The sequence below is a fragment of the Anopheles ziemanni genome (assembly GCF_943734765.1).
Source record: "Anopheles ziemanni chromosome X unlocalized genomic scaffold, idAnoZiCoDA_A2_x.2 X_unloc_145, whole genome shotgun sequence".
Lineage (NCBI taxonomy): Eukaryota > Metazoa > Arthropoda > Insecta > Diptera > Culicidae > Anopheles > Anopheles ziemanni.
Genome location: NW_026689758.1, coordinates 7,501 through 20,000, shown reverse-complemented (window position 1 = coordinate 20,000; position 12,500 = coordinate 7,501). Strand labels below are relative to the sequence as shown.

Below are 12,500 nucleotides of genomic sequence, written 5' to 3'. Positions count from 1 at the left end.
ATTAAACACTTGATATTCCATCTTCGGATGAATTTCGGGTGTCACCTGTTGCCTAAGACCACTTGCATGTTTAGCTCGCCGTGGGGTAGCAAGCGTTGTGATCTAATGGCCTTACCGGGCAAACACTTTCGGTTCGTCAAGGACTTGGAGTGCCGGGACGGGTTGGCGGATCCATCACTCTGAGTATGCCGGGTTGATACTTGGGGTTGGTTTGGTTTTGGTGACCCAATACTAGATGTACCATCTCGGTGGTATGTCAGTATCACCTATACTCCAGACCACTTGCATGGTTAGCAAGCGTTGTGATCTAATGGCCCAAATGGGCAAACACTTTGGGTTCGCAAGGACTTAGAGTGCCGGGACGGGTTGGCGGATCCAACACTCTGGGTACCTCCGGGTACTTGGGGTTGGTTGAGGACTTGGTGAACAAACACTTGATATACACTCTCCGGATGTACTTCGGGTGTCACCTGTTGTCCGAGGCCACTTGCATGGTAGCAAGCGTTGTGATACAATGGCCCTACCGGGCAAACACTTTGGGTTCGCAAGGACTTGGAGTGCCGGGACGGGTTTGCGGATCCAACACTCTGGGTACCTCCGGGTACTTGGGGTTGGTTGAGGACTTGGTGAACAAACACTTGATATACACTCTTCGGATGTACTTCGGGTATCGCCTGTTGTCCGAGACCACTTGCATGGTTAGCAAGCGTTGTGGTCTAATGGCCCTACCGGGCAAACACTTTGGGTTCGCGAGGACTTAGAGTGCTGGTAGTGGTTGGCGGACCCAACACTCTGGGTACCTCCGGGTACTTGGGGTTGGTTGAGGACTTGGTGAACAAACACTTGTTGTACACTCTCCGGATGTACTTCGGGTGTCACCTGTTGTCCGAGACCACTTGCATGGTTAGCAAGCGTTGTGGTCTAATGGCCCTACCGGGCAAACACTTTATGTTCGCGAGGACTTGGAGTGCTGGTAGTGGTTGGCGGACCCAACACTCTGGGTACCTCCGGGTACTTGGGGTTGGTTGAGAACTTGGTGAAGATACCCCTGTCACCTTGTTCGAGGCCACTTGCATGGTCGCAAGCGTTGTGATACAATGGCCCTACCGGGCAAACACTTTGGGTTCGCAAGGACTTGGAGTGCCGGGACGGGTTTGCGGATCCAACACTCTGGGTACCTCCGGGTACTTGGGGTTGGTTGAGGACTTGGTGAACAAACACTTGATATACACTCTCCGGGTGTACTTCGGGTGTCACCTGTTGTCCGAGGCCACTTGCATGGTTAGCAAGCGTTGTGGTCTAATGGCCCTACCGGGCAAACACTTTGGGTTCGCGAGGACTTGGAGTGCTGGTAGTGGTTGGCGGATCCAACACTCTGGGTACCTCCGGGTACTTGGGGTTGGTTGAGGACTTGGTGAGCAAACACTTGATATACGTTCTTCGGATGTACTTCGGGTGTCACCTGTTGTCCGAGGCCACTTGCATGGTCAACGGTTGAGGTGGTAATGGCGGATCGGTGCTGTAGGGTGCCGGCCTGTTGGCTGCCTTGGCCGGGTTGGTTGGTTAACACTTGATTGAGCTTGCACCCGAGGGTAATGGCACTTGAAGGTGGGTACCGGCCAACTGACCTGGTGTGTTGGTTGGTTGGTGAACACTTAGCGGTACTTGCACTTGGCTGTGCTTGGACTTGAAGGTGGGATCTGGCTGGCCTAGGCCATTGGTGGTTGGTTGGTTGGTTAGTCCTTAGCTGGGCTGGCTGGCTGGCTGGCCATCGCTGGTGTGGTGTGGTGTGGTGTGTGGAGTCGAGCATCGCGCGCCGTTGCCTTCTTCGGAGTGTTGTGGGTACGCAAGTGCTTGCAGTGCAAAGAGGTTGGTGATGGAGTGACATTGCCTTCACCATGGAGTTGCGGGTACTTAGGTACTTGCAAGGAGATGGTGGTATGGTGGTGTTGCGTGTGTGGTGTTCGATTAGAAAGATATAATTTCTAAGTCCGGATTAGTGCTGTCAGTGGGGCCGCCGCTAACAGGTCCTGCACGGCCACCGTGGGGCTTGACTTGGCGCTATTCCGGACTTGGGGCGATCACGATGTCCCCGTGCGGGACTTAGAAGATGGAAGAACACAAGTACCCTTATCCCATGACTTGTGAGCGATTGGCATACGTTACCACATGAAGAGAAAAATTGGCTAAGTCCCGGATCCATATTATTTGAAGAGAAAAATCGGCTAAGTCCCGGATCCATATTATATGAAGAGAAAAATCGGCTAAGTCCAGGATCCATATCATATGAAGAGAAATATCGGCTAAGTCCAGGATCCATATATAATAACCTAATAATCGGCTAAGTCCAGGATCCGTATTATATGAAGAGAAAAATCGGCTAAGTCCAGGATCCATATATAATAACCTAATAATCGGCTAAGTCCAGGATCCATATTATATAAAGAGAAAAATCGGCTAAGTCCAGGATCCATATATAATAACCTAAAAATCGGCTAAGTCCAGGATCCATATAATATGATGAGAAAAATCGGCTAAGTCCCAGATTGGGTCTGTCAGACATACACTTTCAAGTTACCACACAAGCAAGCAAGAAGGCCGTGTGAAGGATCCATATGACATGAAGAGAAAAATTGGCTAAGTCCCAGATTGGGTCTGTCAGAAATACACTTCCAAGTTACCACACAAGCAAGCAAGATGGTCTAGTGATGGATCCATATGATATGAAGAGAAAAATCGGCTAAGTCCAGGATCCATATAATATGAAGAGAAAAATCGGCTAAGTCCCAGATTGGGTCTGTCAGACATACACTTTCAAGTTACCACACAAGCAAGCAAGATGGCCTAGTGATTGATCCATATGATATGAAGAGAAAAATCGGCTAAGTCCGAGATTGGGTCTGTCAGACATACACTTCCAAGTTACCACACAAGCAAGCAAGATGGCCTAGTGATGGATCCATATGATATGAAGAGAAAAATCGGCTAAGTCCCAGATTGGGTCTGTCGGAAATACACTTCCAAGTTACCACACAAGCAAGCAAGATGGCCTAGTGATGGATCCATATGATATGAAGAGAAAAATCGGCTAAGTCCCAGATTGGGTCTGTCAGACATACACTTCCAAGTTACCACACAAGCAAGCAAGATGGCCTAGTGATTGATCCATATGATATGAAGAGAAAAATCGGCTAAGTCCGAGATTGGGTCTGTCAGACATACACTTCCAAGTTACCACACAAGCAAGCAAGTTACCACATGAAGAGAAAGCCGGCAAAGTCCGGGAATGTTACCACATGAACTGGAAAATGGGCAAAAACCTACCTTCACAGGGAACGTGAATAACTAAGGCTGTAGACATTGGATCGACAAGCCAAAGACTGATATGGAAAGGAAATGAGTAGTACTAGCTTTCCTGAGAGTTGCAGAGCTTAGACTGCATATGAACGGAAGATATTAAGCGTCAAAGTCAGAAAAGTTGCCCGAAGGAACACAAGTTCCAACTTAGAGCATGAATACCGCCTAGACGGTAGGAGGTACGGCCAGGCTGAGGAATAAGAAAATGTTGGCCAACATGTTCCCTAACTATCCCCCGAAGACCGCAAAGCAATCCAACATCAACCAAGAAAGTTATAGCCCGATCAAGGAAACACCTACTTTGCACCGATTTTGCACCAAATACATGTACCAAGCACCTTCGGTTGCATACCTGCAGGGGCTTACCATAGTAGGCCATGGAAGACCGATATACCGAACATAATCACTTTCTATCTCCTCGGGTGTTGGAGGTAGCGCTTTGCGGTACAAGAACGAAAGTTAGACCATATCTTGGTGCATCTTTTTGCCCAAAAACACAAGACCCTATCTACCAAGGCAAGAAAGTTGTGTGGGGACAAAATGTCCAAAAGTGCCCAAAGTGGCACACTTGAACCATATATTCGAGAAAAACACAAGTGTGGGCCCGAGCTAGCAAGTTGAAATGTTCTGACCGTCAGTAGCCCTAGTTGAGGTGCACTTATCATTATATGAGGCCAACGTGCCAGCTAGTCTCTAAAGGGGCGATATGGGTGTTCCAAGGTTTGTACCCAATTGAGGAAAAAACAGGGTAAGGTACGGTGTACCGCGAATAACTCGGGCTATAGATGTCCGATCGATGAGTTTGGCATATGTATGGAAAGGTCTCGACGAGACCTAACTACCCTGAAAGTATGAAGGCAAAGACTTGAATGACCGGGAAGTAATTAAGTGCACAAGTGGTAAAGTTGCACCAAAGTCCATGTTACCCGAAGTGGTACATGAACACCCAATATTCGACCAAAACACAAGTTTAGAGACGAGCTAGCGAGCTACATTGTTCAGACCGTCAGTAGCCCGCATCAAGACACGCATTTCATTATATTGAGCCTAGCCGCTAGCTCGACTCGAAGTCGGTCATATGGTTGGTTGATGGTTTGGACCGACCACGTGGTGTACCAAGGTTATGTACCTTTCATGAATTAAAACTCTGGCTGTATGGCACTGAGCGACAAGCTAAGGTGTGATTTGGAATAGTCTTGAGTGGGACTATTTAGGAAAAATGCGAACAAAAAATCACAAAGTCCTTGGGCGAAGCTATTAGCGAAACATAGAGCAAATTGGTACCAAAAACTATGGAAATGGGACTTGAGTCAAAAATAACCGCAAGTTGGAGAAGAGATAGCAAGCTTGCGTAGAACAATTATATTTGGTGCATGGTATCACCAACAAAAAAGTATATGGGGCCAAGGTGCTGGCTGGCCTCCAAAGTGGAGATATGGGCGATCCAAAGTTTGTACCCAAGTACGAACAAGTATGGAAAAAACAGGGTAAGGTACCAAGTACCATTAATAACTTCGGCTGTAGATGGCCGAGCGAGGCAAACGGCTCACCGTTGGAAAGGTCTTGGGGAGACCTATCTACCCTGAAAGTTTCATGAGGCTGAGTTGAAAGACCACGGAGATATTAGGTGATGATGGTCGTATTCGGGGACCAAGTCGCAGGAAATGGCACTTGACCAAAATCCCCCTTGGAAGGTGAATACCGGCTTACCGGTAAGAGATAGCGACTTGGCGTAGAATATTCATAAGTTGGGCGTGTAGAGACGCAACTTTTATTATATGGGGCCAACCCGGTCAGGGTGCTCCAAGTCGGTCGTTTGGTTGGTTTATGGTTTGGGCCGACCACGTGGTGTGCCAAGTTGAGGTACCTTTCATGAATTATAACTTGGTCAGTTTGCCACCGAGCGACAAGCTGCGGTGTGTTTTGGAATGGTCTTGAGTGGGACTATCAAGGAAAAATACCAATCGAAAATCAGCTTGTCCATGGCCGAAGCTATTAGTGAAACATATAGCAAAATGGGTCCAAAAACGAATGAAATGGGAATTGGACCAAGAATAACGGCAAGTTGGAGAAGAGATAGCAAGTTGGCGTAGAACAATTATATTTGGTGCATGGCATGACCAACAAAAAAGTATATGGGGCCAAGGTGCTAGCTGGCCTCCAAAGTGGAGATATGGGCGATCCAAAGTTTGTACCCAAGTACGAACAAGTATGGAAAAAACAGGGTAAGGTACCAAGTACCATTAATAACTTCGGCTGTAGATGGCCGAGCGAGGCAAACGGCTCACCGTTGGAAAGGTCTTGGGGAGACCTATCTACCCTGAAAGTTTTATGAGGCTGAGTTGAAAGACCACGGAGATATTAGGTGATGATGGTCCAATTCGGGGACCAAGTCGCAGGAAATGGCACTTGACCAAAATCACCCTTGGAAGGTGAATACCGGCTTACCGGTAAGAGATAGCGACTTGGCGTAGAATATTCATAAGTTGAGCGTGTAGAGACGCAACTTTCATTATATGGGGGCAACCCGGTCAGGGTGCTCCAAGTCGGTCGTTTGGTCGGTATATGGTTTGGGCCGACCACATGGTGTACCATGTTGAGGTATCTTTCATGAATTATAACTCGGTCAGTTTGCCACCGAGCGACAAGTTGCGGTGTGTTTTGGAATGGTCTTGAGTGGGACTATCAAGCAAAAATACAAACAGAATATCAGCTTGTCCATGGCCGAAGCTATTAGTGAAACATATAGCAAAATGGGTCCGAAAACGAATGAAATGGGACTTGGACCAAGAATAACGGCAAGTTAGAGAAGAGATAGCAAGTTGGCCTAGAACAATTATATTTAGTGCATGGTATGACCAACAAAAAAGTATATGGGGCAAAGGTGCTGGCTGGCCTCCAAAGTGGAGATATGGGCGATACAAAGTTTGTACCCAAGTATGGCAAAAACTGGTAGAGGTACCTTTCATGAATTACTGCTCAGGCTGTATGGCACTTAGCGGGACGCTTGGCTCTGGTATGGAATAGTCTTGAGTGGGACTATCAAGGAAAAATACGAACAAAAAATCACCATGTCCACGGACGAAGGTATTAGCGAAACTTAGAGCGAAATTGCGACCAAGTCCCTGGAAATGGCCCTTGGACCAAGTATACCGTCAAGGCGGTACGAGATAGCGAGTTGACGTGGAACATTTGTAAGTTTGCCTTCACGAGACGAAAGTTTAGTTATATGGGGCCAACCCGCTCAGGGTTGTCCAAGTCGGTCATATGGCTGATCGAAATTTTCGACCAAGTACTGAGAAAACAGGGTAAGGTACCGTGTACCTCGAATAACTTTGGCTGTAGATGTCCGAGCGAGGCAAACGGCATAGCGTTGGAAAGGTCTTGAGGTGTTCTAGGCACCCTGAAAGTTTGAAAAGGCTATCTGGAAAACTCGTGGAGATATTAGAGAAACATTGGGCCCAAAAGATACCAAGTCGCAGGAAATGGGCCCTCCAAGAACACCCTAAAATCCCAATTACGGCTAAGTTGCAGGCCAGCTAGCGAAGTGAAATGTTCTAGGCATAACTAGAACACGTTAATGCGCAACTTTTTGAATCAGAACTTTTTTCGATATCTGGCCCCCAAAGGGGGGATATGGGCGATCAAAGGATTTTTCCAAGTTTCGGTACTTTTTACGGTATCGCTCATAGCTCCGGCTGTATGCAAGCAAATGACAATCTAAGACATGATTTGGAAAGGTATTGAGCAGTACTAACTTACGTTAGAACACAGCGAAGCGCTATCGGTTCATGGCAAGGCCGATATAAACAGTCAAAGATGAAAAATGTTGACAAAATGAACAAAAATTACCTTGGTACGCGAATAGCGGCCAGGGATGAAGAGGTACGAAGGTGGTGTAGAAGAATTATAATTAGGGCTTGGTACGCTCTAAAAGTTTGCCGAAGACCGCAAAGCGCTCAGACCCATAGAAAGTGGCCATTTGGGCCGAACAGTGCGTGCAAAGAGGTGAAAATGCAAAAATTGCACTTTGGGGGGCGATTTGCGGGGGGAAGGAGGGGTCGGAGGGCAAAATGTCCCTTGACCAAAAAGTCTTATCTCGTCGAGATCTACAACATTGCCGAAGACCGCAAAGCGCTAGCTCGCAATCGAAAAATCGAGAATTTGAAAATCAATCTAAGTCCGAACCTCCGGGTTGAGACTTCCGCGTCGGAGGTGGGCGCACCTCCTATCCGAAAGATGGTGAATCAGGGGTGTTCGATCAGCAATGGTCGGATGCCCCGTCGTAGTCCAACTATGACAATCAAAGTCAAGACCTCCGGGTTGAGACTTTCCGCGAGTACAAGCATAAAGGAACACGGACCAAGCCGTACCGAGAGAATCGGTACTAGAGCCCTCGTGGTTCTACATTGAGAGAGCCCTCGTGGTTCTCATTAGGGGCTTTATGCAAGTCGTACTCAATACTGTGGTGTGAAGTATAAAGTATAGTCTTCGCCTGGTCCACGCTGCTTCGGCGGTCCTGGGTAAGATAGTTCATTCTAGCTTGCCCTATAGTGGAATGAGGACACTTAATGCTTCGTCTTTTAGCGGCGGCTAGACTCCTCCTCACGGGGAACGAGTTGACGCACACAGCGGCGGCTTACGCACTATGGCAATCATGGATGCCTGAAGATTCCGTGAAGTTCTCCCCTGGTCCACGCTGCCTCGGCAGTCCTGGGTAAAATGGAATATTTCCAGCTTGCCCTATAGTGGAAGAGGACTATCCAACAATACAAAGTCAAGACCTCCGGGTTGAGACTTTCCGCGTCGGTGGTGTCGCGCACCGCCTATCCGAAAGATGGTGTAACAGGGGTGTTCGATCAGCAATGGTCGGATGCCCCGTCATAGTCCAACTATGACAACCAAAGTCAAGACCTCCGGGTTGAGACTTTCCGCGTCCGGAGGTACGCGTACCGCCTACCCGAAAGATGGTGTGCTTCTGGGGTATTCGATGAGTCGGATACCCCGTCGTAGTCCAACTATGACAATACAAAGTCAAGACCTCCGGGTTGAGACTTCCGCGTCGGAGGTGCGCGCACCGCCTACCCGAAAGATGATGAATCAGGGGTGTTCGATCAGCAATGGTCGGATGCCCCGTCGTAGTCCAACTATGACAATCAAAGTCAAGACCTCCGGGTTGAGACTTCCGCGTCCGGAGGTACGCGTACCGCCTACCCGAAAGATGGTGAATCAGGGGTGTTCGATCAGCAATGGTCGGATGCCCCGTCGTAGTCCAACTATGACAATCAAAGTCAAGACCTCCGGGTTGAGACTTTCTGCGAGTACATGCATAAAGGAACACGGACCAAGCCGTACCGAGAGAATCGGTACTAGAGCCCTCGTGGTTCTACATTGAGAGAGCCCTCGTGGTTCTCATTAGGGGCTTTATGCAAGTCGTACTCAATACTGTGGTGTGAAGTATAAAGTATAGAGTCCTCCACTGGTCCACGCTGCTCCGGCGGTCCTGGGTAAGATAGTTCATTCTAGCTTGCCCTATGTGGAAGAGGACTCAATACCCTACCTGTTGAGCTTGAAACAAAGTCATCACTTGGGCATGCTCATATTGCCATACAATATTCCATTATCTACTAATGAGCATGCAGCTATATGATTATAACCTGTAAACGATTACCCCGCCGTAGTTCAGCGCTTCAACCAAGTGATGACTTCAGTATGGCTAGTGTGTGAAGTATAAAGTATAGTCCTCCCCTGGTCCACACTGCTTCGGCGGTCCTGGGTAAGATAGTTAGTTCTAGCTTGCCCTATGTGGAAGAGGACACCATACTTAATACTGTAGTGTAATGAACAAAGTATAGTCCTCCACTGGTCCACGCTGCTCCGGCGGTCCTGGGTAAGATAGTTAATTCTAGCTTGCCCTATGTGGAAGAGGACTCAATACCCTACCTGTTGAGCTTGAAACAAAGTCATCACTTGGGCATGCTCTATAGCCAATCACATGACATTAACCTAAGAGAGCATGCAGCGTATTATCCCAATGCAAAGTAAACGATAGACTCGCCCTAGTTCAGTGCTTCAACCAAGTGATGACTTCAATTTGGCTAGTGTGTGAAGTATAAAGTATAGTCCTCCCCTGGTCCACACTGCTTCGGCGGTCCTGGGTAAGATAGTTAATTCTAGCTTGCCCTATGTGGAAGAGGACACCATACTTAATACTGTGGTGTAATGAACAAAGTATAGTCCTCCACTGGTCCACGCTGCTTCGGCGGTCCTGGGTAAGATAGTTAGTTCTAGCTTGCCCTATGTGGAAGAGGGCATACAAGACAAAGTATAGTTCTCCCCTGGTCCACGCTGCTTCGGCGGTCCTGGGTAAGATAGTTAATTCTAGCTTGCCCTATGTGGAAGAGAGCATACATGAACCAAGAACGAAGGTTATGATCGAGGAATGATTCGACAACTAACCGATGGTATGAAATGTGAAGAATTCAAGCAAGCACACAATCAAGTCATCACTTGGGCATGCTCGATAGCCAACCCTATGACATTAACCTAGTAGAGCATGCGAAAACCAATATATATGTAAACGATGCCCCTCCCTAGTTCAGCGCTTCAACCAAGTGATGACTTCAGAATGGCTAAATCAAATCGGTTCAAAACATACCATCGGTACCCTATTGAAACACACAAGTCGATATCAAACCTCTTAATTGTGTAGTCCTCCACTGGTCCACACTGCTCCGGCGGTCCTGGGTAAGATAGTTCATTCTAGCTTGCCCTATGTGGAAGAGGGCACATTACTCAATACTGTGGTGTTATGAACAAAGTATAGTCCTCCACTGGTCCACGCTGCTTCGGCGGTCCTGGGTAAGATAGTTAGTTCTAGCTTGCCCTATGTGGAAGAGGGCATACAAGACAAAGTATAGTTCTCCCCTGGTCCACGCTGCTTCGGCGGTCCTGGGTAAGATAGTTAATTCTAGCTTGCCCTATGTGGAAGAGAGCATACATGAACCAAGAACGAAGGTTATGATCGAGGAATGATTCGACAACTAACCGATGGTATGAAATGTGAAGAATTCAAGCAAGCACACAATCAAGTCATCACTTGGGCATGCTCGATAGCCAACCTCATGACATTAACCTAGTAGAGCATGCGAAAACCAATATATATGTAAACGATGCCTCCCTAGTTCAGCGCTTCAACCAAGTGATGACTTCAGAATGGCTAAATCAAATCGGTTCAAACCATACCATCGGTATCCTATTGAAACACACAAGTCGATATCAAACCTCATGATTGTGTAGTCCTCCACTGGTCCACGCCGCTTCGGCCGTCCTGGGTAAAATGGAACATTCCAGCTTGCCCTATGTGGAAGAGGGCACATTACTCAATACTGTGGTGTGAAGTATAAAGTTCAGTTCTCCCCTGGTCCACGCTGCTTCGGCGGTCCTGGGTAAGATAGTTCATTCTAGCTTGCCCTATGTGGAAGAGGACACTTCATACTTCGTCTCTAAGCGGCGGCTTGACTCCTCCCTACGGGGAACGGGTTTACGCGCACAGCGGCGGCTTACGCACTATGGCAGTCATGGATGCCTTACGTTTCTATGAAAAGTGTGTTCCTCCCCTGGTCCACGCTGCTTCGGCAGTCCTGGGTAAGATAGTTAGTTCTAGCTTGCCCTATGTGGAAGAGGACACGTAGACTTACTGTGGTGTGAAGTATAAAGTTCAGTTCTCCCCTGGTCCACGCCGCTTCGGCCGTCCTGGGTAAAATGGATTCATCCAGCTTGCCCTATGTGGAATGAGGACACTTTATGCTTCGTCTCTAAGCGGCGGCTTGCTCCTCCCTACGGGGAACGGGTATACGCGCACAGCGGCGGCTTACGTTATGGCAGTCATGGATGCCTTACGTTTCCATGAAAAGTGTGTTCCTCCCCTGGTCCACGCTGCTTCGGCAGTCCTGGGTAAGATAGTTAGTTCTAGCTTGCCCTATGTGGAAGAGGACACGTAGACTTACTGTGGTGTGAAGTATAAGGTTCAGTTCTCCCCTGGTCCACGCCGCTTCGGCCGTCCTGGGTAAAATGGATTCATCCAGCTTGCCCTATGTGGAATGAGGACACTTTATGCTTCGTCTCTAAGCGGCGGCTTGCTCCTCCCTACGGGGAACGGGTATACGCGCACAGCGGCGGCTTACGCAAGTTAGTCACCCTCGGCAGTGGATCACTCGGCTCATGGATCGATGAAGACCGCAGCTAACTGCGCGTCATAATGTGAACTGCAGGACACATGAACATTGATAAGTTGAACGCATATTGCACGTCGTGGGAACCTACCATGATGTACAGATGACTGAGCGCTTATATTTGAGAAATGTATCGCATACATTTAACTACGCCGTGACACCCGTCACGAGACGTGCACCATGATGTTAACTAGGGTCGCGACGACCCGCTAGCATTAAAGAACCCGTGGTTTACAATATACTGGCATTGGAATTCGAAGTATTTAGAGCGTCCGTGTTCCCGCGTGAGGCGGAAGTACGAGGAGAAGGCGTGCTTGTGGTGTCTGTGGTGGTGTTTACTGATGTCTAGCTTCAGCTTATTTATTTATTTAAATAGAAGCGAAGATGTCAAAGTAGCGTCGAAGCAGCAGCGGTAGCACAAATGATTCAAGTATGGAAGTTGACCAAAGGAACACAAACAAACTAGCGTATGGGCAATGGAAGGTATCAGTGAGTTAAACCACACGCGGGCTAACAGCCCGTTAACCGAGTCCAACGGTACATATTGGACATTGAAACAAAGTAGTCGCAAGCCAGATGTGACGATAACAACCGCAAGGTACATAAGCCTCAGTTCATGTGTGACAACCCCCTGAATTTAAGCATATTAATAAGGGGAGGAAAAGAAACCAACCGGGATTCCCTGAGTAGCTGCGAGCGAAACGGGAGAAGCTCAGCACGTAGGGGTGGCGGCCTGTCCGTCTATCCGATTCCGTGTACTGGTGCGTCTCACTATCCGTCATCTTAGCGCTTTTCAAGTCCAACTTGAATGTGGCTCAGAACCCATAGAGGGTGATAGGCCCGTAGAACAGCGCCCGTTGGATGATGGACCGAGCGTACCATGGAGTCGTGTTGCTTGATAGTGCAGCA

The 12,500-nt window shown here is 48.1% G+C and overlaps 2 non-coding genes across 2 annotated transcripts in view; both read left to right on the top strand.

Annotated features, from left to right (window-relative positions):
* Positions 1-11,553: 11,553 nt before the first annotated feature.
* On the top strand, positions 11,554-11,708 carry LOC131291779 (5.8S ribosomal RNA). Its single transcript, XR_009189537.1, has one exon. It is a non-coding gene; the product is annotated as a 5.8S ribosomal RNA (ribosomal RNA).
* Positions 11,709-12,195: 487 nt separating this feature from the next.
* LOC131291781 (large subunit ribosomal RNA) overlaps positions 12,196-12,500 on the top strand; it is a 4,085-nt gene continuing 3,780 nt past the window's right edge. The window contains exon 1 of the ribosomal RNA XR_009189539.1: positions 12,196-12,500. This exon is cut by the window's right edge and continues 3,780 nt beyond it. This is a non-coding gene — a ribosomal RNA (large subunit ribosomal RNA).